The sequence below is a fragment of the Neodiprion fabricii genome, chromosome 2 (genome assembly GCF_021155785.1).
Source record: "Neodiprion fabricii isolate iyNeoFabr1 chromosome 2, iyNeoFabr1.1, whole genome shotgun sequence".
Taxonomy (NCBI): Eukaryota; Metazoa; Arthropoda; class Insecta; order Hymenoptera; family Diprionidae; genus Neodiprion; species Neodiprion fabricii.
The window spans coordinates 35,476,999-35,501,684 of NC_060240.1; the positions used below are offsets into that span (position 1 = coordinate 35,476,999).

A 24,686-nucleotide genomic window follows, 5' to 3' on the forward strand; every position below is an offset into this window, starting at 1 on the left:
CCTCGTCCTGTACTTACACACCTAGGAAACGGGCGTCGCGTCGCGGCGTCGTCCAGTTCTCTCGGATTGGTATTGGGGCTCGTGGGCTACCGCGTGCTGCTGGTTATGTGATGAATGTTGCCTCCAGATAGCGAGAGGACAGACAAGCCCGCGCAGCCCGGGTCGTTGGTTACAGACGCTTCACTAGCCAGCTATGACACATGACCTTTCTTCCCGTGATTAATACCTCCGAGGTGTATCTGCGAGGGGGTGAGATTCACCAACGAGATAAACTCGTCGCAAACCGCGCGTCCCCTCCGCCTGACCCGCCGCTGCTTTTCCGGGTTCATCCCGTAGGAATCCAAGAAATAGTCCTCGTCGTGTCGAAAACACCGTCAATTTGAATAATGCAGTACGAATTGCTGCGAAAAAAGGAGGATGAAATAATGTATCTGACGCGACACGTTTCGTTTTTCCAAATCCTTAAATTCATCCCCCGAAACAAATGTTTCTTTATTCACCTCGGAATTAGAGTTAACGGAGTTATTCAAATATGTGTTGTATTATGGATTATATAAATATTCGTATACATAACATTGGCGGGTTGAAAATGAGAAAACGGGAGAGCCGGGTCGGCGGGATCGTTTCGGCGAGGTGGTAAGCGAAGAGGAACGAGCGTCGTTTTTGTCGGCGAAACGGACGGTTCCTCGATTTTCTCGTCGGCGAAGAATAGATTCGTTTGGGAGGTAAATTTGAATTCTATCCGCGAAGGGGTCCCGAGGATTGACGTGATTCGCAACACCGAGGGGCTTTTTATTATTGCGAGGGCGTCCTCGACACGGCGTGAGATACAAAAACCTCTCTCGTCATTGAGCTGGGACTGAGCGACGTCTCCTTCTTAATCCTGCCTCTGCACCGCGTGGCAGTCTTCCGCCTTCCCGTTCCTTCTCGCTCCTTTTTCTCCATCGGTTGCGTAAAACTGCGGCAGCTGAAGAGTTGATCCAAACGATGGTAAAAACAGATCGGTCACCGTCATCGGCAAAAAGAAAACTCACTCGGACGATCTGATCGCGTACAGCGACAGGGGGGGGGGGGGAGGTGAGCAGGGGAATCCTTAAATCTTTAGCACTTCGCGCCCTTCTTTACCACCGTATAACTTTTACTCCTGGACCCCAACGATTGGCCGGCGCTAAGGGTCGAATGTTTCCGGCAGCGTGTCGCCAACTTTGAGAGACATAAAATATTTACGAGGTGGACATCCCGCATAGCCGGTGTGTCGACTAACTCACCTTACGCATTCGCACCCCGAAAATATTGGGATCAAAGCTAACGGAAAGCTGAAGATTTCATCGGTAGTAAATTTTCATTCGATTAGCTCGAGTATTTTTCTCGAGATTTAACCCACCTCGGCAATAACTTCTTCTTCTTCTTCTTTTTCTTCTTCTTTTCCTGTCAATGACTATCGGGTTCTGCGCCAGGCGGAACGCCTCTGATTACACCTAAGCCGGACTACCAGCTACCTTTTTAGGTGGAAGAAATCCTGTAACCAGAACACATCGACACATCGCAGGATAGACGAAGACCGGGCGAAAGTTGAAACAATATCGAATTTATCGGTAAGGAACCGGACGCGGGTAGCGTGAGTTACGACTGGGGAAGTCGACGACATTCCAGAAGCTGAGTTACGACCGCGAGCAGACTGAAACTGGCGGGAATGCCGGCGGGCGGCGGGTAACAGAAGCCGCCGAACGGCGGGAGTGACGTAAAACGACGACAACCCGAAATGTGCACCGCCGTGATTGGTTGTCGGAGTTTAGTTGGTAGGTATGTATACCTAGGCATGCACATGAGGGAGAAACGCCGAAGTCGAAAGCGACTGGCGGAAGTATTTTATGGCTTGGCCAACAATTACGTGATATTTTACGTGTCACTGCCGAGGGAGAGATGAAGCATAGCGGGGGGAGGGGGTTGAGGGCTGAAATCCACCCTCGTTCGCCCGGGGGTCACCGGGGGACTTCATTGATATGACAGCCGTTTACGTCTACGCTATACCCTCCAGCGAAAGTCCATTTGCAGTGTTTGTACGTTACCGAACGAGGGGGTGAAGAAGTCTGAGCTATTATCATTGGATTTCACCCCCCGGCTGTAGGCGCCGTTAACAAATCATCTCTGATTCTCCCTACGACCTCGACTAATCTCAATTGCTTCATTGTACTGCCTTCGGAAAAAACTTGCAACTATCTTCGTAGTATAATTGGCGAGATACGAGCTGCCTCAGAACGACAAGTCGGCGCTGTTCAAGGAGCAAGTTAAACTCTACTAAGGCTGTATATAAAAATTTCGACCTATCCTTGGCAACGGGTTTTCTTTTCTCGCTTTCTCCTCGACGAGGGGACGATAATGGCGCGCAAGTAATTCATGCATTTGCAGCCGTGAAACAGACCGTGAAACGGTACAGCTCATCTGCATATTGCGTCAACTGCGATTATATTATACTCTTTGTACAAATTGAGACGTGGGATATTTTAGAATAACCAGAAATATTCCACACCTTTGTAAATGATGATAAAATTAAATTCATTAAGAAACAACCCCGAAAACGTAATTGCAACCAGACTGGACCGATTTGATCAACCTTTGTATGACTTTTTTTGCCGTAGAGCATGTATATAATATACTCAAGACAGTTGACCGTGCAAAAGTTCATATTCTTCATAATCTCAGAATCAATCACCGTTACACATTAATTTCGACAAACGTGTTCCAATTCCCTCCGTGCTACTCGACGATGTTCCGCGAAGAAAGTTTTCAGGTCTTTTAGCTAGACGAGCTGTGCCGAGTGGAAAGCTCCGGTATAACTACGAAAATCATCGCGGCTCTGTCTCCGTTGATATTTTTCTTTTCCTTCCCCTGCAGGCTAATAAAATAAACGGTCGTTACATCGGCGAACCCGGAGGGTGAAACCTGGGCACGGTATAAATTCCGCATACATTAACTAGGTCACTTTCAATTAAAAAACTTTTTCACCCCTTCGTCCGTGAGGCCGACAAACATTGGCGCTCATTAGAAGAGTTAGCGCCGCGACGTTGGTTCCGGTGCAGGGGGGTCGCCGTCGGTCGCGGTGGGTTGCGACGGACCGTGGCGGGCTTTAATAAATTAATCCGAGGAATGGGCGCGCGGCTGTCAGAAACGGTTGGTCGGACCGCGTACCCCGTCGGTGCGAGAAACACCGACAACCCGACAACCGGCTCTGTACCACCATCCCTCCGCAAGCGCACCGACCCCCGACCTCCGCCTCTGCGGGAGGGGATTTTTCGTTATTAATCATAAAACCGAGATTACTGCCTGTAATACCCGGGGTGCCGCGTGGTTGTTCGCAAATGGCGGAACATGGGGCTCGGAATAGGATTGGTCAAATGACCTCGATTGACCCTGCGGAACTAACGTCGCAGGCCAGACGCTAATATTCTCTCCCATGCAGGTCGCACGCGTCGTTCGCATCCGAAATTTATTTCAGATACCCGTCAGCCCTGTTATAAGTACGTTTACGCGCGAGTTTTGTTTTATTACGACCCTTTCATTTTTTTCCCGAAAAACGGAAGACGAAGAAAAACTGCTGCACTTTTAGGGTAGGCACTCGTGCTTTTCACCTCTTCATGTATTAAACGCATTTTTCATATTTATATATCGCCTCGCTGGAAGGTAAGTACGGCTCAATATTGAATGACCCGGGAAAAGCTCTCGCTAATGAGAGAATATTGGAAAAGTTGAATGAAATTCTTTAAACTTTTATTTCACAGTTATAAACTTTTTAATACAGGGAGTATAAGGGTGTAAGGTGTGCAAATATACATATATACATGTATATATGGATCGTACAGTTATGTCAAAGAGAAATACACACATCACTTTCATCATGTTTCTCGAGCGTTAAATCCTTCGGCAAGACAATGTTTTTTCAATTTCCAATTCGTCTGCTCAAATCTAGACGGACAAAAGGAACAGCAGCGGATCCTTATAGCCGGTAAACAGTAAAAATAAACTATAACCAGCTCATAAAACTTTCATTCGTTCGGATAAATTTCAATCGAATCGGAAGTCACGCTCGAATAGCCAAGAGTTTTCGATGTAATCCACGGATAGTCTGGATTAAATCGAGAAAGAAGTAACCCTGCCCGAGTAGTTCGATGTGTGTATTCAAGGATGATAATATCCAAATCGAAATTCGACCTTGGCAATAGACGAAAGTATCCGAGGTTCTCGCAATGCGTAAAAGAGTATGCAAGCGATACCACGGGGAGTGAGAAAATAAAGTTCCGCAGTATCGATAAACGCTGGTCGAACGAACGCACTCTTCCCGACACGGCGGGCGTGTGCAAAGCGTTGAGTGCCTGGTGAGTCTGGTAAATGGATACAACAGTTTTACGATGAGTCGTCCAACGCGATGGTTTTCCTCTTTGGTTCTGTGACGATGAGTGCCTCAATTCGCGAGGGAGAGATGCTCGTGCTTGAAACGGAGGGTTCTCACCGTTGGTGTGAACGCGACACACGTATACAGCGTACACGGTGCATGGTGCATGGTTGCTCCATAACGTTAATACCTGTCTGATTCCGCGACCGCGGTAATTGAGACATTGGAGTCAACTGGGGAATCATAGAGAGAAGGGAAGCCTTTGTGTTGTTGAACGGTGGTAATTCGCCGGTTCTGACTTGGGAGTATAGCTAACTCGGGGGAAGAAGACTGATGAAAATTGAAAATGAGATACAGGGAAAAACCACGCTAATAGATGTACTACACGCGGAGTTCGATACCTCGGGGTGAACACGCAGGGGGATCGAGATTCAGGCGCAAATCCTTCGCTGGTTCGGATCGCGTGAGGCTCTACGGGACCGGCAACTTTTTCCAAACAGAGTAAAGTCCGCGCCTCCGTTTTCGATTTACTTTTTACTCTCAAGGGTGCCCCAAGTCGCACGCGTACGAATTACGCGCGTCGTCGCGTGTATACCTACGTGGAATTTATGTCGCCGTAGCGTGGATGTCACCCCTTTTTTTTTCGCTCGGGTAAAGTAACGCGTTACAGCTCGCTCCGCGTATTGAAATGTCGTATAACCTACTTTTCACCCAGCGGCGAAAGATTTTTAGGAAGGGATAAAATCGAGAGTTAAAAGCTTTCTCTTGTCGCTCCTTGCGGCTTTGGATGTGGGTATCTATGACCCTTCCTAACAATAAGATCTTCCTTCTCCTTGTCTTTTTATGGCCTCGAGAGTCGCGAAGACTGATTTCTCAACTCGAAGTGCTGCACATGCGGGAGCTTAAACTTGTGAGATACACGGTCTTCGGTTGTAAGCTGCATCTCTCGAGTACCCCGAGCTTTCATCTCCTTGATTCACTTTTCAAGTGAATTTCTGGGATTAATTTGCAACTCTCTAAACTATAATTATACTCACCGTTTACTCACAGTCTCCACACTAACGGTTCACATCCGTTCGATGATATTACAAGATTTTTATGTGCACTATTCTGGACACTGGTTCGTGAAATAGTCTTTGGAAACTAGCCCATCGTTGTTGTTTCGAAAGTTTCAATGGATATCCAACATAAACCGATTCACTTTAAATTGGCAGTACCGATTCAAAATGCACACAGCTTCAGAATAAGAACAGTTTCCAAAAATGCGCATATTCTTGCTTCTTACCGCGTCAATTTTTAACCAGCAGAATGTACGATTAAAACAAAACAGAATAAATTTCCATCGACAGCTATAATTTTTTCGATATTTGATTATTCTGGAAGAAATTGAAGTGATTAATAAATAACGAAAAATGCATCTTATCCAATATTTCTACGCTGCACAATTTCCGCGGTCAGCAAATTTCGAAAAGCTTTTGTCTCCGGGCAGCTCGGCGTGGATGGACATATACAGGACGAGATGCGTGGGTCCGACAATAAGTAAAGGCGGGGTTATGACCTCGGGCTTTTTCTCCCACGGGAGGCAAACCATCGCCATGCCCGTAAATGCCGGGCGAAGTTACGACATCGACGCACGGAATACCTGCCCAGTTACATGGTTCGGGATAAAGCTCTTTCCCGCAACCTATCCCGGCTAGTATTCCGGGTCCAGGATTATCCCCCCCACCCCCCCACCCCGCGAGGTCACACGCTGTCGCGTGGCTTTGCTGCGACACGAAGGTGCGAACAACCGGCCCAACTCGTCACAGATGGACGAGCAAGGGATGGAAACGAACCCTGACGCGTTACTCGGGGATACTCGAGCCGCCAGACGTCCAATTATCATTACCCTCGAGCACCCACTTGCACTCAACTTTATTCGGGTGCCTCGATCCTGGTGTCAAGTGCGACGCGATATCCTTGAAGATGCGTGGGGTACACACGTTCCAAATGGGGAAATTAACGGGAAAGAGAGGAAAAAACAATACCAACGTTGGATCAGAGAGAACCAACTTGATTCAGTTTAAATTCATTCGTTTTTTTTTCTTTTTTCTTTTATAACTCTCAGTCAAAATTCGAAAGCGCAAACTGTGATGAGATTAGGCATATTTATTTCTGTTATTCTGTTTCTTAATCACGTGATCGTATTTTTTAACCAATATCGTTGGATCACTGCTTCCGTACGCGAGAAGACTACGAATTCGAAATTTTCTGACGGAAAAATATCTTAGACCCCAAACGTCACGGAAAAAAAACTAGAGATATTCGGATCGTTTCTTTTCAAAATTTTTGACCGTAATTGAAAAATGCTCAAATCAATTGTTTCATAAGCAATATTGGCATATAATTTTGAAAAAAAGTAATTACGCACATTTCCAAGTCATTGTGATGAATGTTCCTGCAAAAGTTCCAAAAAAAACAACGCTGATGCACACTCATAATTATCGGATTAATGGAAGTGAATTGCTTACGTCAAATCAGTGGACTGTGAAAAAAAGCGAACAAGAACGATAGTTTGCAGTTTTCTTGATCGGTGCGGTTGCGAATAATGGTGAACGGAGAAGTCGTTCAAGACCTCGTTACGCAAAGTTAAAACGACGGAAAAACGGCAAAAATCCGTTTGAACGAATGGAAAAGAAATAATTGAAAAAAAAATGCAGAAGTAATACGGAGTTAACGTAACAAACACGGACACCGACACGCAAAAAAAAAACAGAAAAAAAAGAAACTACGCTAACGAGAAAGACGGGACGAGGCTGGTGGTGTATACCTGTGTATCTATCGGTGCGCTGAAAACTCGCGAGGATTGCGAGGAGAGTGCAGTCGGGCTGCAGCGTTAAACACGTTACGCCATTCTGGGCGTACTTTATATTTCGTGTTATGTTCACAGAGCAAAGCGAGGGAAAGCAAAGCTCCATTTATTCTAAGCTGGTGAAATTTCTTTGCGCGTTTCTATTTTGATATATTATTTTATGTATAACAGAACAAAGGTATAATATAATACCCGTACAAAAACTGTAGAAATAAGTATGATATTAAATGTTAAAACAAGAAACTCGTCAAACGATATTAAGAGGATGTTATATAATCAGTCTTTACCGACAGGGTGAAGTTTCACCCGTTTTGATTATTATCAAACCGTACACATCACTGATGTGAAAATACCATGGCAAGCGCAATTCTACATGTAATGCCAAACAAAAATATCGAAAAACTTTATTGTTTCGTGCGATGATAAGGCCACGAAGTGCGTCAATGAATTTAAGAATGAAAAAATTCAATAAGCTTGTCGAGCTTTTCTAACTCAGCTGAATGCAGGAGGATCAGCCTACTCGCATCGAAAGTGGGTATGAAGTTCGCTCTACCGAGATATCGGATAATAATCAGGAAAGAGAGGAAAGATAGAAGTGTAACAAGATCGAAAGTGTTGTGGAAATATTTGTAGCATCCGCCCGCCGCTGCAGCCCCTGAGGCATTCTCGAAGTTTGCGGAAGGGTATTGTGGTTGAGGGAGAGAGAATATAAGAGGGAAGAAAAGAGAAGCAGAAGAATGGAACGATAAAGATGAGGCAAAAAGGGTAGTCGGAATAGAGAGATTCGCGAAAGTGATAAATTCGGGATAATGACGGTGGGGCGGCGGGGAAAAAGAGGAAACCAGTTTTTCCCTTAGACCGGAAGAATCTATTATCAAGCAAAGAGATTTTTCCCTAGACGCATAGACGCCCCGGATGTGGCGTGACGCGGGCCGTTTAATTTCTGCCTTTCAACCCCCGGGGGAGTGCAGAGCGAACGGCAAAGGCGGCCCGGCGGGGAAAAGGGAGTCTCAAAGTCAGGGAAAACCGGCTGCCGGAAGGCCGTGGTAAATAGTAAGAAACGGCTTTCGCCTTCCGCCTTTTGAGCGCGGTAAACGTGCCGGATACGCGACAACCTGGTTGATTCGACGGTACAGCGCGCAATTAGAAGATGAGGACAAATTGCCGGTCCTTGAATGAGACGAAAAATTACAGGTACATTCTCTAATCGCTTACCGAAGTCCGGGACCATTTGCATTAATTGTAATTTTCCCTTTGACCCTGCGGTCAGAGCGAACCTTACACGCGCGAATGCGGCGATGAAAATGTACACGGAATACAACGGTAAAGAATAGAGGGAGGGGAGAAAAACGGAAATGAAAATCCCGCAAGAATTACGAGCGTGGGCGAGTGTAACACCTTTCTCATACGCCTGTATTCGCGAAATCGGACCGATAAATATCGTGTAGAAAACCGCGAGACGTTACCGGCGTGACAGCGTTTTGCCCGGGGCGAAACGCACAATTCCCCGAAATCATCCCGCAATATCACGCGCTGGGGGATCTGGGAAATTTTGAAAAAGCCCCGGGGGTCCCAGGAGCGATTCCAATCAGAACTGACAATACGGAAAACTCAGCACGAAACTACGGCAATTCAAGTGACGGTACTAGCCACCACCTCGAAGAAAAAATCTGTGCCGGTGAAAAACCGAGATGAAGGTTAAAAAAAAGAATGAGAAGCGAGCTTACAGCTTTGACTGAATCGCAACATTTCCTTCGCGCGCGTTACTCGCTCTTCTCGCAATAGCCGCAGGTAATTCTCGGCGAAAGAAGCGATCGCTGCAGTTTCCAACGGGCTTTAGTGGCCATGGCGGGCGGGTGTGAGGAACACAGTAAAAGGCGATGCGCTGAGTTGTTTCAACGCGGTAGTTACAAAGGTGGAGTCTGCATTGGGCAAACGAGGAATGGCATTGTCCAGCTACTAGCCGCAGTGCGACGAGCTTTCAACCTGGCTTGCGCAAGTTTCGGGTCAGGTTTGTTGGTGGTTAGAGAAGTAACAACCACCCTGTCGGCCTTTGAGGAAGAGGGGGGTCTCTGTCCTCGCTGTATAAAACCTCTAAGCCCCCCCCTACGATGCAGCGTTAAGTACTGTTTTTCAACTGGTCTTTCACGAAATTCAACGCGACAATGGTTACTCGTCTCGCCCCGTTTCCCTACTCCTGGTCACCTCTCTCCACCTTTTTACAGCTCTTCGTTTGCTTCGCGACATAATTATATTGTAAACACGAGTTTCTCTCTCTTTTTATTCCTCATTCACGCTCTACGTCGCCGCACTGAGAACCTTGAGCTTTTTCAACCTTCAAAGTCTCCCGGCTGCGTTATGCATGCCTTGAAAAGTTTCCCGTAAAATGATACTGCAATACATTACAGTCTCTCTATCGTTACGGGGCAACGTTTGATGATTTTTTTTTTTTTTTTTTTTTTTTTTACATTTGTCCCTAACTCAAGCTTTTTCTCAAGCGGGGCTCAACTCGCTTATTATACTGGCATAGAAAAGAAAAAGCTCAGTAAAGATTTTTGTCCGATGATATGATGTTCAGATTACGCTTGAATAGAAATACTTTTGCACCAAGAGACAAAATTCAGCTCCAACAAGAAGCTTAATGTTCTTCTACGTAAACATTCTTGCGAAGCAAGAATAATTTCAGAGATTATGCTCATCTCGATTTTCTCCCGAGATGACAAGGGCGTTTCTATTTTTATTTTCCCACCCCACGCGCCCGATCATCACGACGAAGCGACTCCATTAGACCGGTGTACCCTTGTCTCGTTAGTATGTACGAGTAAAAAGGATGGAATTAAATCCAAGCTGTCAGATAATCCGCGGGATTACGCGGGCTACAGGCTGGCGGAAGGCGGCAAGGAGAGAGAAGTTGGCTGGCTTCCTGGCTTCTCCTTACGTTCGCAGATTGTACCCTATAGCCGGTCCGGGAGCTGGGTGGTTACTTACTTATTTACTTGGGAGTTGAAACATTGTTTTCACCGGTCTCATATCCCACTTCTCCGCAGCTTTCGTGCCGGCGGGGTGCAGCGTCTGAATTCACGCGCGGCTTTAGACAGAGGATGAGAACTGCTCTTCTAGCGTAATATTATCTCTTCGGCTTTTACCATGGGCCTCTTGCCACCCATCGAAAGCCGACTCTAAGCACCGCGAGTACGGTAATCCGGTGACTTGGAGTTGGTTTCGTTTGTTTCGCGACTAGACGAACCGTGAAGGTCGGAATTAATTACCTTCATTTTTTCCCCCTTTTTTTCCAACCCCCGGGGACGAACTCCCCTTTCATCAATCATCGACATATATTCGCATTTATAGACGCCCGGTTGAATCCTGCAGTTCACTGATCCTCGCGAGGCTTTTTTTTCGCACACATACCGCATAGGTGCGCGTACCCGTTGCTTTTGACATCGCCTAAATAATTCGATTCTCCGTAGAACGGAATTCGCCGATCGGAAGGCGATGAGAGAAAACGGTTAGACGGCGGACTCGCTCCGACAGAAAGAAAGAGCGCGGAGGGTTCTTTCCTCTCCACGCTACAGGGCCATCCTAATCGCATTTACATTTGTCTCTCTCGCCTCATTTCTTTAATTCGATTTCGTCGTCATCTCCTACTTCGAGGAAAGTCCGACCATCTCCGTTACCTCCGTCGACCCTCCGCCCTCCGCTCTCCCACACTCTCGACTTCCCTTGGTCTATCATCGATCGAATTTGCCGCTTGATCGAGGCCGATCAGAAACAAACCGCCGGCAGCTACGTCTCCCCTCCTCGTTCCTCTCTCACCACCCACCCCACCCCCCCCCTCCCGCCGCCACGATTGCCTCGTCCTCGTCCCCTCGTCTGCCGCCACCTCCCGCAGCTGTGTTAGCTACGGCGGCTAATGTGTTTGTGTGCGTTTCGCCTCCAGGGAATGAGGTGGAAAACTCCGAGGAGCGAAGAGTGAAGGCTCCCTGAAAAGCTGGGGAAGAATACCTGCCGGGTAAATAGAGTGTACAAAGCTTCTTTGCCGCTCTCTTGGCAACCCGGACACATACATATTACACGTTGCCTTCGCGATGTTCTCGTGGAAGTTGATCGGTACAATTAAAGGATTATCCTGCTCTCGGCTCGCCAATCCCAAAGCCATTTGACGGAACTCTCTCTCGTCAATCTCTATTGGAAGATAGCGAGACGTGCACCACTGACCCGGTTTAAAGTCGTCCCATAATTCACTTCTGATTCACACGCTGCGTTTAATTCGATAGCAATACAATTATACGGACAGATACCGCGCCGCTTCAGACTCCGCAGTTAAAGCTATCAACGCGACGCTCGCTCTCCTTGTTTCCCTCTTTTATTAATCCTCGGCTTGCATCCACTCGAAAATCACTCGAGGATTGTTACAGGCGTAGTAGCCTTTGTGCGAACAATCTCTTGGCGCAGAGTGCGCGTCGAGGAAAGAGAAAACAGAGAACCGGGAAATAGAGCGATGGCGCCAATGGCGACGCAGCTGGAGGAGAAGAGCCAGCGATTGCAACTTGAGCTTTAAGCGGGCTTTGATCCGGCAAATATTGGAAAGGGTTGATATTCCCGAGCTCCACTTTGACGAAAACGACGGGGAAAAAATTATCACCATCTCTTACATCGCTGCCGCTAGCTTTTGCGATACTCTCCGAATCGGGGAAGCTTTCGTATAAATGTACGGAAAAGGTACGTCGGTTATCCTGAAAGTTTCCGGAACTCCAGATTTCTTCCGAACACCTTGAAGAAACAGGCCGTTGGATCTGTCAGGTATAAAATGATCACTTGGCGAGCCTGAATTTTCGCAACTTTTCTCCCGCACTCAAACCCGGAGCTGTTCTATCGACGTGATACTTCGTTTTACTTCAGCAGCTGGTTTTCATTCCTAACGGCCGAGGGCCGCTCTCCACATATCCTGTAATCGCGTCGGAAAATTTCAGCTAACTTTTGTCTTATGTTACGGGAAATGGGACTTGCGTTGTTTCGAGAATTGCCTGTTGCAGACGCGTGTTGTTGTTGGCCGGAGGATTGAAGGGGCTTTGGCTTATCACTCCATTCGCAGCATTTCCCCGACCAGCGCGGAGCCAACCTGACCTTTCAACTGACGAACAGTTAAACCCTTCTGCCGAATTACATCAGCCAGCCGAACTTATCCCACTCGTCGACGAGCAAGAGGAAGAGAGAAAGAAAGAGAGAGAGAGAAAGAGAGAGAGAGAGAGAGAGAGAGAAAGAGAGAGAGGGCGAGTTTGGGCCTCTTTGAGGGAAGGGAAAATCACACAGGGCGTACGGCACTTGCCGTCAGTCGAACCACCGTTATTGACAACTAAATTAACTACCCTATCCCTATCCCTTCCGCGAAGTGGCGTGTCAGGATGTCGAAAGATGATCGCTCGCTCGTTCGCTCTTATTGTTTGTCTTCCGCCCATTTTTTTCCCGCGTTGTTGCCCTTGGCCCTTGTTTTTATTCCGGCTTACGCCAGCAATCCGGTGGGAAATTTATTGCGTTCACAGTTTATATACGAATTTTATGCCGGACGAGGTACGAGCCCGTTTTTCCAAACAACAAACACATGTCCGTACCTATAACGCCGCGGAGGTTCTCCGCTCGTTTCGAACGAAGCTTCTGTTCGGCGGAACGCTTATTGAATAGCAACTAGGCGGCCGAGCATCATCGAAAACCGGGCCGACGACGAGGCTGGTGGACGGGGGTGGGGTGAACGAAGATCAACGCTGAGTAACGGCCCCCGAGACTCGGCGAAAGTCCCACCGGGGTACGGGGCCGTCTTGTAGAACATTCCGAGTCGTCGCACGTTCCAAATTAGCTGTTCGGCTCGACTGCACATTGAATCCATAGAGCGGAGCAAAATGCGGGGGTGGCGCACCCGCCAAGATGATCCTGCAGGCCTTTCCGCATCCCCAAAAGGCTTGCCAATACCGAGGGGTGAAATGCCCCTGGCCGTAACGTTGTCGGTTCAACATCCGAACAACCGGCTCCGCGGCTCTTGAAGCCTTCCTGCTGGAGCACCTCGAGCTTCCTTTTGTTTGTTGCCTAATTCTCGCTCCGAGCAAGATAAAATAAGGAGGCGAAATAAAGGGAGGAAGTAATTCCTTGTCGACGTTATTTTCGCATGTCGGCGTCGCCGCGCCCCCTCCCCCCAACATCCCTGCTGAATTTATGTCGAAACAGCTCGCGCTCTCGCCTAAATAACGAAGCCATGATCAAGTCCCCTCGTGTTTCGCATCGGCTTTTGTGCCGGCAAAGACTTCGAGGAAAAGGTGTAAAGGTGTTCTCGGCCTACAGCGATTTGACACGTGCCGAAATCGAGCGGTTACAAACAGCATTCAGTGTCCCTTCACGGTGAGCTTTGAAGGTAAAAGGAAAAAGCTCGGAACTCGTGGTGAAAAACCGGATTTGTGACGGATCGGCGAATATCCGATTCTCGATTGGCCCCGTGGAGCAATATAAAATTTGAAATGAAGTTTGAACAGTGAGGATGCCGCGGGAATATATAATTAGGATCTGGGTCATTGAATAGATGACTCGGATTGATGCCTCGGGGTGGTTAATCGTCGGGGAATCCAAATTGGAACTTGCAGTCGATTTAACGCGTTTATCTCTCAAGAAGGGTATTGGAAATGTGACAAAACACTTTCCCTCCGCGAGGCATTTCCTTGCTCAATCAAATCCCCGGCATCGCACTTTCTGAGAATGTGAAAATGGGGCGAAGATCGACGCGCGATTCGGGATTGTAACCCGGTGTGGGAAAAATTTATGAAAAATGTTGGAACTGTGGCGCGGAAAGGAAAAAAGGAGCGAATAAAAATAAAGCCCGTAGAAAATATGACAGCGATAATAAAACTGAAACTCACACCGCTCGCCACTGGTCGCGACTTTGAACATTTGTCTTCGGCCAAGTTACGCGATGAATTAAAGTCCCATGTCACATTATTTTCAGTAGTCGCTTTGCGCCTTCGGCGACCCGAGATTTTCCTCGCTAATTTATTTCCCCTCTTAAACCGGTCAATACCTGCAAGCTAGGTACAACCAGTGCGCCAATATATATATATATATATACGTACCGAATCGCTATGGCAGCGTTCTTGCCGGGCATAATTTCGCAATTAAAAACTTATTTGTCGGAAGTTATACCGCCGATCTCCAGGTATTGTTCCCTCGATCAATTGCAATACGAACGGTGCGCGTTGAATTCTTGCTGGTCGAATGCCGTTCGAATATTTCTCTATGAAATAAAGTCTTTGCACGGTGAAGAAAAACTGCAGACAATTCTTACGGACCGGCTCCGATGCCTGCATATCGTAGATCGATAGGCTGCCTGTACGCAGCCGATACCCATTGCCAGTGGGATCTTTGACGGAACACGAGTCAGAATGAATTTGTAGATGTAAACCAATCCACTTGATGAATCGATGCCTTCGCTGCCTCCCGAATACAGGCGTCTCCCGAAGGACGGAACGGTTAATCATATTCGGCCAATTTGGCGGCTGCAATCACGCTGCCGTGCCTCGAGAGCGTTTGGCTAAAGCCTGTACCGCACAGTCTAAAGCTTCGCCGAAACGCGTTATTGCCTGCAACCGAAAGCTCGATAAGGATGTGACTGATGTTCACATTTCGAGATGCATTAAATCCAATTAGATTCTCAAATTTTTTTATTTGTACATACAGCTTAATTTTAATTTGCAGGATTAGATCTCTGCGTTATAATTAACGATTTGACTTAATTTAAAATTGTGATTTAACCCGTGCAAAACAAATTGAATAACAGTTATCGTTCGTTTATTTTTTTACGCGTGGCAGAAGCCCATTTTTATACGTTTACGACTTTGCCTTGATGCACAGAAGCTTTAAATGATATTAAATTCACCGTAGAGTTATGATACAACGTTTTGCCCAAGTTCAAATGTTGCAAACTAACTGCAGTCGTTATATCGTAACTCTATAACACATACATATATAAAGTACAGTATAAAGTTTCATTTAATTTGCGCAACGCTCGTATAACTTCTCTGACAAGGAATAAACTGCTTGAATCGAGACCCGCGGACAATGTCAACATTATCCAAACCGTCGTTTCTATTTTCGAGAGAATATTTCTACCCCGTATCGAAGGCGACCCGAAGATTGAAGCTCGCCTTCGAAATCCCGAGTTCCTCGCAATCTCAGCCAGCTTCTGGACGCGCCAATTAACCGCTTATACAATCGGCTCACCAGTGTCAACGCAACGCGAGTGCGGTGCCAATTAAACCGCTCCTCTCGGTGCAGCCAACTCTCACCTTTCTCTATTCGCGCGGATCTCGTCTCCGGCTTAAGGGATATTCTGTCCCCGAGTCGAGATGTGCCGAACGTGTCTCGTAGAGATTCCTCGGCTAATCTTGAAGCCGGGCTTATCGAGGCTCGCGGAGAGGAGACCCATAGATCTAAGGCAAATATGACCTGCAGCCGATTGTTTTACGATGGACACACGGTCGAGTTGACCGATGTTTAATTTCGACTTCACGAGCCCGATCGTATTTTGACAAGGACACAACGGTAAATATACCGGCCGGACCCGATTCCGAGCCCGAATATGGCATGTCCTCGATAAAGCTCTTAGCGATCAGGAGCCAAATCGGTCCTCAAAGTCGGGACTCGGCTATTCCGGGTCCTGGAATTTTCCCCACTCCAGCGACTAGCCCTCGACGACCTCGCGTAACAGGGGGTGGTGGTAATATTGACTCTTGGGGCGGGGGAGGAGCCGGTGAATCTCATTACCGGGTGAATGGATACCGCAGTTTCGTCACGTCTTGATCTTCCCGCCCCTCCCCTCCCCCTCCCCCCTCACCGCGCCACAGAGACAACAAAGTTTAAGACAAACGGAACTGTCATCTCCACACCGGACATGACAAACTCCCACCACTTCTCCGCCGCTCTTTTCCCCTCCTCCTCGCCTTCCGTTTTCCTATCCATTTCTCCCTCATATTGTCCTGCACCGTTCGCGTCTTGCATATTAAAATGCCTCCACTCCGACGGCGCGAAGCTCATCGCAATAAAAGTAAAGCGAAAAAAGAGCGGAATGGTCGGAGCTCCGGAGAGCGTTGGCTGTAACTTTTGTAATTTAGTTTAGTCGTCTTGCCTTCTCCGGCACCCTCGCCCCTCCGATCCTCATCCCCGCCGAGACACCGACACACCCCGACCCCTCGCCGACTACGCTATGAAACGTCCCCGTTCTACGAACACCCGAGCTGCCGTTCCCTCGGGACTAGGTGGATATCTACTTTCGCTATTGCGATACACCTCGGTACCGCGGGGCGAACTTCTATAAGTTTAAGCGACGCCGCGGAGGTGTTCCGCAACCCGTGCTGCTGCGCGGAGAGACGCGTCGTCTGGTGTATATATAATGCATGCGTGCGGCACAGATAGGCGGGTGAAAATTCAGCGAAAAGAAAGCGGCGATCGAAACAGATCGTCGCGTATCGCCTGGCTGAAGGGAGAAGAGGAAGAGAGGGTAAGGCATTACTTCCAGAGAGAGGGATAGTCGGTTCCCGTACGTCCTGCAATCCCATAAATCGTCTGCGGAAAAAACGAGGTAAGCGCGCAGCGCCGGCCGGAGTCCCGATATCACCGCCACGGGGATGTATCGAAATCTTAACGGAGGGCGTTTCTTTTTTTTTTCCGGGACCCATGTTTCCCCGGATTCCCAGCTTACGTACCCCTGGCGCGATCATCGTGATCGCTCGGAGCTATCGAGTGCCGTTTGGGCGAGTTTCGACCGCCGATGGTTTCACCGGTTGAAAAGTTTCACTACAGCCTGTCGTTAGCGACGCGCTGCGATTTACATGGGCCAGATATATAACGCGAGATAGGCAACGGCCGACCAACGACTTCCTAATGGCACTCCCGGGGATTCAAACTGTCGACTCTTGTTTCAGGAGTTCACCGCTTCACCCTATCGCCGACTCGATTTCCATTCTCGCCAAGGGCTCGTTCGCCGAGCTCGCGTCTCTTTCGCGTGTGTCGCTAAAATTTTGGGAGAGGAAGAGCCGGTCGTTATTCCCAATCGTAAATCATTCGGATTAAGCGCCGTGTCGAAAATTGTCCGTACGGTTGAATCGCCGAACGATTCCGTATTTCAAAATTTTTCGAGACGAATCAGCCCAACACCGCGAGGGAATCTTATCGTAGTGAATCAGAGTCACTCGGAATTTTGATTATTCGAAACCTTTGACCCCACGTGAGATATCCACAACTTGGATAGCAGACGCGTGCGATAAGCGATCTCCGGGTCACGTATACGCCGTTAAGGTATACGGCTCGCGCGGTACCTTCGAACCAATATTACTAGGACCGTTATATTGAAGTTGAAAAGATGACAAGAACGAATTTTCCGCACCTTTGCAAGGCATTTTACAGGGTCGCTCGAGTGACACTAACGTCAATTCAGAGCCACAGGGATAACCGTATTCCTTGTCAAATTTACTGCACCGTTTTCACGATTCGCATTTCACGGAGGAAACGCAACCGTATACCTTGTATACCTATCATTTTTCCACCTAGTTTATTCACGCCTTTCATCCTTTCGCTGTTCCACGTATTCCGAAGACACGCAGCAGTCACGTCATTTCGAGACTTGAAAAAAGACGGGAGGAATCGCGTTCCGGGATATCGCGAGAGGCGGGAACTTCGCCTGTTGAGCTATAAAGGGTCGAGGGACAGGGCAACGAGGAAGAGGAAGACGATGAACGTGCAGCCGTCGGTCCAGGATTTGTCCGCTATCGCCTACGAGGAGAAGCTACGAAGCTGCGGGGCAACGAAGATTCTTGGGTCGAGGTAGATTGGCTTTGTAATTGGCGGAGAGCAGGGGCGGGTTATGGGGGCGCGGTAGTCTTGGGCGGGCATGATTATACAACGGAGTGGGATTACCGGATATCATTCGACCATTGTGGCAGCTAAGACTGCGGTTTTGCGGCGGTTACGTTCCGCGGTTGAGATGGTCACTCAGCGTCAGACAATACCTACCGCCTCCCGAAATTGGCCGTAAGAGACCATTTGAATCTCAATTCGACCCTTAATTTGCAAGTCCGTCTCGTCGTCGAACTGAACCGAAACTCTTGCCCCGGAGTCCTAGTTTAAGCGGACTTACGCTTTATCCCTCCCGGAGTTTCCCGACTTGTCAACCGCGCCACTTATTGTTGAGAGCTTCGCCTCGCCTCCGGGGAGCCGAGATTAGCCGATCCTGAAATTTCTCGAACGCTCGTGTTAAAAACAACCGGGGCGAGAAACACCGAGGACAAAATCATCCCCGCGATATTCCCGTCCGCCCCTCGTTCGCGCCTCGCGCAAGTCGTCGCAAGCCTCGAAGCTCGTGCCTTTCCTCGCGCCTTGCCGAGGAGGTTGGCGCTGATATTGAAAAGCATTGCGGGAACCGAGGAAGAGCCCGTAAAGCCCCGTGACGGATGCGGTCTGGCCGCTAAAGCCTACCCTGGGCTGCCGACCGCGTACCTTGCAATAAGGAAATCTGACGCGGGATATACGTATACCTATAATACAAGACTTTCCGCACAATGATCCTTGGCCGCTTTGATGGCCCCGTAGATTTTCTCGGACCATTCGAGGGATGGATTTGCCATTGTGATTCCAAGTATTGAGGGGGTACATTATAAACGGGGGTGTGCGCTCGCCACTCGGCGCAGAGTTGAGCTTGAAATTGAAGGCGAAAGGACGTTTTAAATCTGCCCAAGGACCAGGATCTGATTCAACCTCTTTTACGCCCCTCCTACTTACCTCTTTTACATGTACTCGTCATGGTGGAAAACGTCTCAGGTCGAAACATTGAATTCCTAACGTTTCGCGGGGGTGTGCGGAACACTCGGCAAAGCGGTTTTACATCCCGGTAGGGGTTGAATTATTGGCAACCTCAAAATTCATTTTAATTTCGCTACCGCGACGGCGGCGGGATTCGCGAGAACGGTTTCATTTCCGCAGTTCGAAGCCGAAGTTCCGGGGCGAGGGCGACCCTCCGTTACCGAAGGGTAAAGACCTTGAAGTACAAAACCCGAGGACCTCGCTGCTCACATGCGGGTATTCCGGAATTACGTGTATCGCGGAGGGTGTGAGGGAGGCCTGCGCCGGTTGAAAGTTGTTGTGAAATAAAAGTTGCCTCGTCACGTGACACCTGGGAACGGGCGAATAAACTATGCGCATATACCTACGGGTTGAAAAACTTCTTATCGTGCGGCCCGCGTTATCAACCCTCTGTGTCACCTTTTATGCTCCAATTTACGCCCCTCGCTGGAGGGGCGCGAGGGTGAGTCGGTACGTTGCCGGGTATATGCAGCATACCTTCTACGTACGGTGGCACTTACACTTGTAGTTCGGTATAGCATTATACAACACGGAAGAAAACAGCGCGGCGGGTGCCGGGAGAGGAAAGGAAAGGAAAGGAAAGGAATGGAAAGGAAAGGAGGAGGCAGCGGCGCGATGCGACGTGTCGGGGGTGATAGGAGAAAGATGAAAGGGGCTCATAGACCCCGAAGGCAAAAATAGAAGTCAACCTAGCGTGCAACACGGCTCCTGCACCCCCGGACCCTCTCTTGGAGTTTGATTATATTTTTAGACGGCGCAGGACGAGTACCTGATCAAATTTTGCACCCACTTTGAAGTCTACCTCGAGCTAGTCTGTCGTCTATCTATACCTTCTATCAAAGTGCCCACCACCTTCACGTCCAATCAATTATCTTACTCTATGTATGCGTATATGTACAGTATCGATGTACATATATTAACTGCTCCTATCGCCTTTGCCTCGTCCATCGTATTTTCCTGTATCATGTAAATTTGAAGGTTGCGGATCGTGCACAAGATACTACGGGGGTTGAAATTGCCTTTCTGTGTTCATCCATTTTTCCATCTTTTCGCGAATACCTTTCAGGCATAACTTGAATCATTCCCATGCACAGGTACCTGCGACATTGTATCCAGCAGTAGCCTGACTTGTAAAAGTATACAATCTCGAACAGGTTAGGAAGATTTACATTTTTCTTTTCTTTTTTTCACGCGCAACCAATCGCTTTCAATTTCTTAGCTACGGTAAATGTCGAGTAATGTATGCATTGTCAATTTTACAGACAAAAATTGTATGCGAATTTCTAAAAGTTGGTTAGATATTTTCAAGGAATGTCCAGAGTCGCGGAATCCGAGCAACGCGTCCGCGTCTTGCAGATTCCGCGAGGTAGATTTTTGGCCCGGAGTGCGCGCTCGGTAGAAAAGAAGAAAAAGAGAGAAGGGGTGAAAAATATGAGGTAGTTTTTTGCCACTCGGCGCTCAGCCTGATGCGAGAGTGCGGACTTCGGGATCCAATATAGCTTCCTACCGCCCGACCTCGCCAAGCCAGCGTGCATCAAGCGCCACTGCCGCGTCGTCTACGTCGCCTCAACCTACGACGTGCCCGGGAGCACTAGGTATGCCTTTGTCTCGGATGCCCGAAGCTTTTATCTAGGAGATCCCCGGTACGAAACCGAAAGAATATACGTGCGCTTGTACGTATACAGCCAGACCGGAGAGTAAGTATATAAAATAAAAGCGAGCGCGAGGCGAGGAGCTGGATGAGAGTATCTCGGGGAAAATTTTGTCGCTTGTCTCTGTTCCTCCGGAACCGCGACCTGCGAGGGTGGAAATGCGCGAGGAATGAACGGTCCTGAAACACCCGACACGCTTGTAAACTTTTCCACCAAAGAAACACCTTTTATACCGTGACAGAGAATGTTTTTCAGAGCTTCACTGACCGCGGTTGAATTTTTTCTAATTACCGATTCGCAAGCGCGTCCTTCGAGCTTCTCCGGCCTGCCGACTCTCAGTTTCAGGATCAACATTTTTCGTCCTTTCTGCTACCCCGGCAGCTTTCATACGGAACTTGTACAATCCGGTCAGGTTCGGGATCAACCGTTCAATTCTGTCAGCAATGACAGCCGATAAGTCACGTAGGTTTCAAAGTCTGATCGAGGGACGCCAAGACACGAATGTTCTACGCCAGAATCACCAGGCAGAAAAACAATTTATCGCCCATTTTTTTGTCATCCAATTCATATCCAGCGACTAGCTTTATTCGTCTGGCGTAAATTGCCTCGTTCTTAGTCTCGCAAACTGAAATAAGCACGAGGTATGGTGGATTGAAGTTTACGTACCCTTGATTAAATTTATCCAGTACGTAATGAAACCAATTTTATGTTACAGGATCTTTGGCCACGCGAAGCGAAGAAGTGGACGTCTTGGTATCGAGAAACTGGTACAACTTTATGTCAGTAAAGGTAGGAAAAACAACAACAGAATTTGCGCTCCATTTCATCTGAAATTATCTTTAATCAATTTATACCACACAGCAGCAAAATGCGGATAGAGACAATGTCAGGAAAATCTTTTAACCCTTTGAGGTTTAAAACAAAGAATCGTGAAAAAACTCGTAAACTAAATGTCACACGAGTGCATTCGCGCAACAAAAGAATAATGAGTTGAGCCTTGAGCATTACCAGTAAATTTCATAATTGTCAAATCCTTCAGCGTCATATAAGTTGGGTTAAAAAGACGCATTCTCTCGAAAAAATGACGCGAAGCTTGTTCAACATTCCATTCCATTATCAAACCTATTACAATCACTCCGTCATCTTCTTCGACGACACTATTTGTAAAAACAAATATATCTTTTACCACCGACACTGTGAATGTTTTATAAAAAATTTCCATACGCGTTTCTCCGGAAGTGGGTGTGAAAACAGCGCAGGTAAAACCCTTTCGGATGAAAACGTTCGGCGCAAAGACGCGTCGCGTATTCCGATGAGAAGTGACCCAGGAGACATCGGGGTATTTTTTTCCCCGATAAACGTTCCATCCGCTCGCTCAGGAGAGTCACGTCGTCGGAAGCGTTCTCCTTGTTTCGTGTTTCACCCTGGCGAAGAGGAGAATTCGAGAAGAGCCAAACGGAGCGGAAGTGGCGTGGAACAGGGGTGAAGGGAGGGGGGGGGGGGGGGGGGGGGGGATCCACCCCGCTCAGCGATGGCTTAGCGCCGGCTCGATTATTTGGCGAGATGACCCCGAGTTTCGCGTCACCCCGCGCCGAGTATATAATAATACGGCGAGTGTCTGGGATATTGGATATGCAGAAGAGAGGCAAGACGAGTTAACGCCGGACTATAAACGGCTGGTAGCTGGAGAGAGCCTCTGGAATATCCGAGTAGCCGAGCGTCGCGCGATACTTCTGATAAAATGCAATTACGTAAATTCTAACGGGAGAAGCCCGGATATCTGATGTTCGTTCGTTTGATATTCGATACGCGAAACGCGCGGATGCCTCATCGTATCTTGTAATACCTGCGTACATACTCCAGATTCGATTATCACCGAATGCGTTCGCATTTAGGTACAGATGCGAATACGCGTATGCGTGCAGTGTTGCGTCGCAAAATTCTCGCTGGATTTTAAAAGATAGTTTACAACCACACACATGGTTCTCAAGTGCTTCCTGTTAACTTTCATTTAGGTCCTTCTGTTTCCTATCCTTAATGCTATATTCGACCTTTCAATTACCTACCAAGCTGTATTTTTTCTTACGTCCGCATCCTGCTAATTTGCGATCCTGTTCTGTATATTCTCTACCCTTTCCCACAACCTTTACCTCTCTCGAGCCTTTCTTCTGTTTCAAATAACTTTGGTTTTCCACGCACCCTTCAACAGATCAGACATCTTCACTCGCCAGTTATTCTCAATCATTTTCAATCCACTCGTGTAACAATAGCAGTCCGAACTTCATGTCAGCAACCTGTCTATTATAATACCAACATGTTAAATATAGTCATTATTATTTTTAACCCTCCGCTGGCCAACGTATACAAATTCGTCCGGTCTGAGTTTCTGCTAAATGGTCTCTCGACTCGATTTCTTATTCTTAATTACTTTGTAAGTATTATAAATTGCTAAATATTGTCTTAACCTAACTATCGGCAAATCAAAAAGAAACCTCAAAATACGTACCTAAATGATTAGGGAGGTATTTTTTTTTTTTTTTTCTTTTAAGTGGGTAAAAACAGCTGTGGATGAATTTGTATACGATGGCCACCGACGCATACAAGACAGCACACGGCCAACGGAGGATTAATCAATATCAATATTATTCGAACCCGAGTACCTTCCTGTGATCTTTTTACTTATTGTTAGTACGGTAGGAGTTTACGTGACGTCCGGTACTCACGCAACAAAAGAGTAAACGTGACATGTATCTCGTTATCTTAAGCGTGTGAAATTAAGGGGTAACACCACCGTCAAAACCTAAAAAATGCACAATTTTTTTTTGGATGGAAAAAAGGTAATAATTAAGATTCGAGGAAGTTATTAGGCATATATTTAAATATAATGCAAAAAAAAATCAACTCCAGTGTCGCCATTTTTTAATATTTTCTTATAATAACTTTTTGTATTATACGTAAATATACGCGTAATAACTTCTTTAAATATTATTATCTTATCACCTTTTCTTCCATCCAAAAAAAAGTGTGTAAAAAAACACGTTTCTTTTGTTTTTACAGTGATCTCACCGCTTAACTTCAGAATTTATCTTTTCCTAGTAAAGAAAGTGTGTGTAGGTACATTAGAGGAAATGACTAGCGAAGCGTTAAACAAACCTACCTCTTCACGAGAAATACCTTATTTATTCTGTGTTAATTAATTTTCCTTTCGTTAGGCAACTGTACAGACAGCAGGGTATTGCCACACCCTCGGTTGTTTAATTTGACAAAATTACACTTCAAACCTTCAATGCATTTAGATTATTATTCAACGTTCCGTCAAGAATTACTGTAATATATGTTGTTGTTTTTTTTTTTTTTGGCATATAAAGGTAATTTGTTTTCACTTTCTCTTGTATACCGTTGGCATAATTGAGAAAAAATTTGCTATCGCAAAATTCTGTTCCGTTCTATATTTCTGTGGCATATACGATTGTATTATTTAAATTGATTTTCGGATCTTGCACATAAAGAGTCTTTCGGTTATCGATGCATCGATATTGAGTGTGTCTTGGACACAAGATATTGAAATTACAATTTCAATATCGAGCGTCGGCGCCTCTGTTATGTCCGAACGACGGTTCGCAACAATACCAAACCCTCCTCGAAGTCTGAACGCGAATATAAGGCGCCGAGAGAGCGTTCTCATACATGTTTATGTATATACGTATGTACCGCGGATATATAACCTCGAACAATAATAATTGATATTGACAAGGTTCCGCCAACTTTTACTCGGATTTCGCCGAGTTCCTCGAGTAAGGGACAGCTTACCTCTCAACAAATTTCTCAAGTCAACTTCGAAACAAAACGCAATTACGGTGCGTTTCATTAACCACACAGAGAAAAAAGCCTCGTTAAATTC

At 47.1% G+C, this 24,686-nt stretch overlaps 1 protein-coding gene and 1 long non-coding RNA gene across 3 annotated transcripts in view; one reads left to right on the forward strand and one right to left on the reverse strand.

The window, feature by feature from the left end:
- Nucleotides 1-24,686, reverse strand: part of LOC124174988 (glutamate receptor 1) — a 155,672-nt gene that overhangs the window by 83,916 nt on the left and 47,070 nt on the right. The window lies entirely within an intron of this gene.
- Nucleotides 1-24,686, forward strand: part of LOC124174993 — a 153,190-nt gene that overhangs the window by 78,674 nt on the left and 49,830 nt on the right. Inside the window, exon 5 of the long non-coding RNA XR_006869047.1 lies at nt 21,501-21,574. This is a non-coding gene — a long non-coding RNA (uncharacterized LOC124174993). The remainder of the gene's footprint in view (nt 1-21,500; nt 21,575-24,686) is intronic.